The sequence below is a fragment of the Zea mays genome, chromosome 2, assembly GCF_902167145.1.
Source record: "Zea mays cultivar B73 chromosome 2, Zm-B73-REFERENCE-NAM-5.0, whole genome shotgun sequence".
Lineage (NCBI taxonomy): Eukaryota > Viridiplantae > Streptophyta > Magnoliopsida > Poales > Poaceae > Zea > Zea mays.
The window spans coordinates 50,883,280-50,889,603 of NC_050097.1; positions in this window are offsets into that span (position 1 = coordinate 50,883,280).

Sequence of the window (6,324 nt, forward strand, 5' to 3'; positions counted from 1 at the left end):
CGGTGAGCGATTCTTCCTTGATATGGTGGAACTCCGATTCAATAGGGCTCCACCCGGGTTCTCCACGCGGCGGTGAAGCCTTCCCCGCTGATTCTTCGACCGCCCAACGCCGTAGCTCTGGATATTCTCACGGCGGCACGGAGGTGGACCAATGGAGTTGGCTGTGACGGAGAGCGGAGGCGAGTGCGCGTCTGCGCCCTGATGACCAATTCACGACGCCCCCGAACACCAGACGCTCAGGCGGGCCACCCAGGCTGGTGCCTGAGGGTTTGACGTCGACCCTCGCGCTATAAGGGCGGTGGCGACATTCTTCTTTCTCTCTCTCCTCTCTGTCTGTTCTCTGAATGGCGCCTTGTGGTTTGATGCATTGCTCACAACGGGGCACGGTTGGGATTCAATTTTTATACCCAAGAACGGATAGAGTCCGAGCGTGGATCAAGGAATTGGATCCACAGTCCTTGCGGTGAATTCGTTGATTCGGTTACGGAGCTCGTGTGGGGGATAACGCGCTGCTGCGGTCAGAGATGGCGAACAGGAGAGTCTGACGAGAGGGGCCCACAAGTCATAGAGAGCCAGCAATTATAAAGGAAGCCGCTGACGGGGTGGGGCGGGCGTGTCAGCGCGCGCACCAGGGACATAGGGTTGAGTCGCTGTGCGTTAGTGGGGAAAAGTTGGGCCGGAATTGGGCCCAACACAGGTTTGTTTTTCTATTCTTTTCTTTGTTTTTCTTTCTGTTTTCTATTTTTAAATTTCAAATTCAAACAGAATTCAAGTTTCAAATTTCAAATACACGTTCAGTCAAAACTTCAATACAAATACATGAATATACTTTTATTAATCTATTTATTATTTTATTTATAAAAATGCTTTTGAATATGTCACTTGTATATTTCGAATTATTATTATTATATTTTTTTGAAAGTAATTAGATACTTCAAGGAAGTGTTTATAAATATATTACTCATATAAGGATCTTTTCTATACCCTCCAATAAAAGGAAACATTTATTAAATTTAGAGAGGCAAAACTTTTATAAACAAAAGATATCATTATTAAAAGTCATTTTATTTCATTATATATATATATATATATAGAAAATGTCATTACTCTCAAAATAAGATTTTAGGTGTAACAAATCCTACCCCCATAACAGAAATCTCGTCCTCGAGATTTGTAAGGAAAGGGTGTACACTCATATTGTTCTCAGAACATATGCACAAACAAAATCTCAGCATGATTCATAACTCATTAGCAAAACATAGGGTAAAATAGACCTTGTTATGATTACTAAAATAGTAAAATACTTACTATTGGCTAAACTAATATTTAGGTCTTACAAATAGTAATATATATATATATATATGTATCTATATTTATATTTATCTCTATTCTTGTTGTTCGTTGACTTCTTCACCAACTACTTCATCTTCAACTAGCTCTTCTTCTTGAATTTCAAGTTCACCTGGCTCAGCTTCTACTTCTGCATGGTGGGCTTGTCCTCGGTTGATAGATAAGGGTTGACTCTTTCCTGCCGAGGCTTGTCCTTGCTTCATCGGAGCCGGTGTAGTGTAGGCAGCTCTGTTGGGACAGTAGTTGGCGTAGTGTCCCGGTTGTCCACACTTGAAGCATGCCCTGTTGGTGGTTGTGTTAGGAGCAACGGGTCCTGCTGGGGTGCTTGCTTTCGGAGGAGCAGTTGGTGCCTATTGAGTTTGTTGTCCGGTACTTCCACTAGCTGGTGTACTTGGAGTGGTAGTATAGCGAGGACGGGAACTACTTCCAGCTTGCCCTTGGTTAGCAGCCCTTCTTTTCTCTCCAAATATACTCCTCTTGTTTTCTACAGCAATAGCTTTGTCAAGTAGCCTTTGGAAGGATGGGAATGTGTGCGGTACCAGTTGATATTGCAAGGGTCCAATCAAACCGTCCAGAAAAAGCTCCTGCTTTTGCTCATCATCCTCAACATCCCTAGGAGCATATCGAGATAACTGGATGAATTTGTCCCTATATTCACTCGCGGACATACTTCCTTGCTTAAGGGATAAAAACTCCTTTCTCTTAATCTTCATGAGCCCAGCAGGAATATGGTAATTCCTGAATTGAGTGGAGAATTTTTCCCAGGTAATTGTATCGACAGCAGCATGAGCAGCGCAGTACGCATCCCACCAATCCGCAGCGGGACCAGCAAGACGACCTGATGCGTAGAGTACTTTCTCTCTGTCCGAGCACTGAGCTATGTTGAGCATCTTTTCTACAGACTTTAGCCAGTCATCTGCATGCAGCGGATCCACGGAGTTGGAGAAGGTTGGTGGTTTGTGGCTCATGAATTCCCGGTGCTTGTCCCGGGGTGGAACTGGTGGTGGTGGGGGAGGCAATGGTACTTGTTGCTGTTGCTGTTGCGCCCTTCTCTCTTGACGTATCTCCTCCCGCTCTTGGCGCATCTCCCGACGTACATCCTCTCTTTTCTGGCGCATTTCCTGACGTTATTGCTGCATCTGAGTGCGCATATCTGCCATAGTGTCCGCCATTTGCTGCATCATCCTCATCTGAGCTGCAATCAGTGGGTCAACTCCGCCTGGTGGAGGATTAGGAGGATTCATCTCTGCTGGCTGTGGCTGGGGTTGTCTATATATCCACCGAGTGTGTCGATTAGGAGGTAAATCAATTCCACCACCCCACCTGGTATTGACCATCTGAGTTAGATACATATGGTAAGATAGTTTTGCAAGGGAATCATTTGGTAGGCGGAATGAATAAGCTAATAGTTGGTTATGTACTGAAGATTCTTTGGTAGGGCTTGACCAGATATTTTATGTCAAGACTAGGGTAACTAGTTGTATGAGGTGAATGTCCAAAGGTAAGATAGAATCTGTTAAGATGAGATAGATACGAAATACTAGATATATATTTTTTTTGGGAGATAATCTAGATTGTCTAGTTATCTTATAAATACTATCCTTTATGCCTAGATGTTTATGCAGATGTAATTGTGGACATTACTCCACAACTCATCACACTCAATCAAAGATCCAAATCAGACAAGTATCATAAGAACAAACATTCAAGTGCATAGATACTCATAAAATAGTTTTGTTTTTGCTCCTAAGATTAGGTTTCCTATTCCTAAAAGTCACTTTAGGCACAAGATTTCAAAGTGTGAACTCCACATTTGTCTTTAGAAGGAAAAGGTAAGAATAATCAGAGTAAGCGTAAATAGATGAGAAAAGATTAAGAAGAGTTTAGAAAAGAATCAGAGTAGCAAAGGTAAGTAGATAATGGTTGTCCAGTTCTATCTAGGTTTCGTCCTACAGTCAACATTCCTCTGATACCACTTCTGTCACACCTGGATTTTGGGGCACCAAGACCCGGGCGTGAACATAATCACCAGGTGTGCTGGGACCAAGTCTCACACATATGATGAATCATGGCACAGGATCGAATGTCATATCTTTACTATATAATTGGAGTTCTATACAAAATAAATGAATAATTACATTATAAGGAGACAACGGTCCAGCAACCCAAAGTTGACTGGGAGACGACGGCCTAGATCTCTCTCACGAACTCATCGCAGCATTCTCCATGCGCCTCATCCTGCGGTACCTGTTCTTGACCTGTGGGGGGTGTGAGACAGCAAGAGTGAGCTCACATACGTTCATCGCTCAACAAGTTGTGGGGAATAATGTGCATGAACTCGCCAAAGGTGGGAGCTCACGTGAAGTGTAAGGCTTACCAAGGAGGATGGTTAGAGCTGAGCATTGCTTTTAAAGTTGGTCAAAAATTTATTAGCAATTACTAAGTATAAGTAAATACCAACCCAATTAAGTAGTAGAACAAAATAACAACATCACCTGCGATGCAATGCATATGACAAATTGAATTTAGTTCCATAAATTAATCATCAGAGAGTCCTGAGCTGCTCATGACCGTGAGCTCGGCTAGTATACCAGTTTTACACTCTGCAGAGGTGGTATCCTTTACCCACAAGTCATGTTACCCATCTGCCAAGGGATCGCGACTTCCCATACACCTCTACCGAGGAGGCGAGGCAGGGTAACACTACGAGGCCTTTAAAAGTTCCACTAGCTTCAGAAAACCCGCTACAGTTTATAGGAAGCTCCAATGCAGGGTTCTTGCCTGACCGCCATCACAGCAAAATCAACCAAGGACCTCCCTACACTGACCACTCCCCTACTGCCCTTGCCCCTTTCGGGTAAGGTAGTCCTCCACTAGCTTTCCTAATTAATCAGCCAAGGACGTCCATAAACCCTTGTGGTGGCACGTGTTTCTCAAGTTAAGCTCTATGTTCCAATTAACATTAATGATCTTGACATGAACATAAATAGAATAACAAAATAACTGGAACATAGATATGATAAATGATTATCCCAAAACCATGTAAAGCAATAGCAAACTACCCAAGTGATTCAGGGGTAAGCAAGGTAATGAGATAAACAATCTAGGGTGACCTATTGGGTCCCATCAAAATTAACCTATGCATGGATAAATGATATTAAAGAACATTGTTGGGTAAAAAGTGATCAAGGGCACAACTTGCCTGGGACTTGAGATTCCAGGTACCAACTTGCTCTTCAGATGACACGTGTCCTCACGCTAGTCGTAGCATTACAAACAAACAGTGTATAGGCAAAATTAACATTACACCAAACATAAGGATAAACTGTATAATTATGATCTACGCGTTGCTACAAGATCGTAGAAACAAGAACTGCTAAATTCAGGGTTACGGTTATGAGGTTATGGTTTTCCGAAGATCCACGTGGTTAAGTATAGAATAAACTAAGTGCAACATTTTAACATGTATTTCATGACAAAAAAATTACCAGATGATAACAAATATTATTTTGAGACTAATGCAACTAGAATGGATCAAAGTGGAGTTACAGTTATTGAGTTATGAATTTACAAAGATTTTATGTGTTTGATATGAGATTAATTAGGAGATCAATTTTATTATTGTTTTCATGTCAAAACAGAGGCAATAGGTAATAAACAACATTATTACAAAATTATAGAAATTGGAATGGACTCATTTGGACTTAATATGAATTTTCTATGGATTTAACAAGATTCTGGAATTGTTTTTATATAAGAAATTCATTTTATAAATCAATTTATCTGATCTACCATTTCCCTAAACCGCGCCTCAATTACCATATAAGACAAGGGCTTCTACGTAAGTATTCACGTGACTCAGATTTACCCCGCGGTGGACTGCGGGTTTATTCATAAAAAGGACAGGGAGTCTTATGCAAAAAGTGGTGGTCGAAGGGGTATTGGCCAATCCTAGCCGCACGATCTAAAATCAACCGTCCAGATTAGATCATTTTATTACGAAACAATGCGCGATCACAGACGAACGACAACCGTTGATTCTGAGATCTGCGAACGAGATCAGTTCTAAACCAATGATTCGCGCCAACCGCACGATTAGAGATCCAATGGCTCAGACCCATCCTATCCCTACCGGTACGCAGACTAGATCATGACCGATGCCCCTGGATCCAACGGCACTCGGGCTTCCTTCCCCCATTCTGCCACCCAGGCGCGGAGTAGCAGAGGCCCGCGGCGGCGCTAGGATCACCCACTGCGGGGTTCCACCGGCGCACAGCCGATGCGGTACGCACATAGCCCACCCGGCCATACGAGGAGCATTTACCCATATTAGAACCAAGGCGAAACTCTACTGAGAATTCGTACCTACAATGGTGGCGCCGAAATCTCGGATTACGGCAAGCGTGACGCTGGAGGCAGGGCGCTCGCACCGATGAGCGATTCTTCCTTGATATGGTGGAACTCAAATTCAATAGGGCTCCACCCGGGTTCTCCACGCGGCGGTGAAGCCTTCCCCGCTGATTCTTCGACCGCCCAACGCCGTAGCTCGGGATATTCTCACGGCGGCACGGAGGTGGACCAATGGAGTTGGCTGTGACGGAGAGCGGAGGCGAGTACGCGTCTGCGCCCTGATGACCAATTCACGACGCTCCCGAACACCAGACGCTCAGGCGGGCCACCCAGGCTGGTGCCTGAGGGTTTGACGGCGACCCTCGCGCTACAAGGGCGGCGGCGACTTTCTTCTTTCTCTCTCTCCTCTCTGTCTGTTCTCTGAATGGCGCCTTGTGGTTTGATGCATTGCTCACAACGGGGCATGGCTGGGATTCAATTTTTATACCCAAGAACGGATAGAGTCCGAGCGTGGATCAAGGAATTGGATCCACAGTCCTTGCGGTGAATTCGTTGATTCGGTTACGGAGCTCGTGTGGGGGATAATGCACTGCTGCGGTCAGAGATGGCGAACAGGAGAGTCTG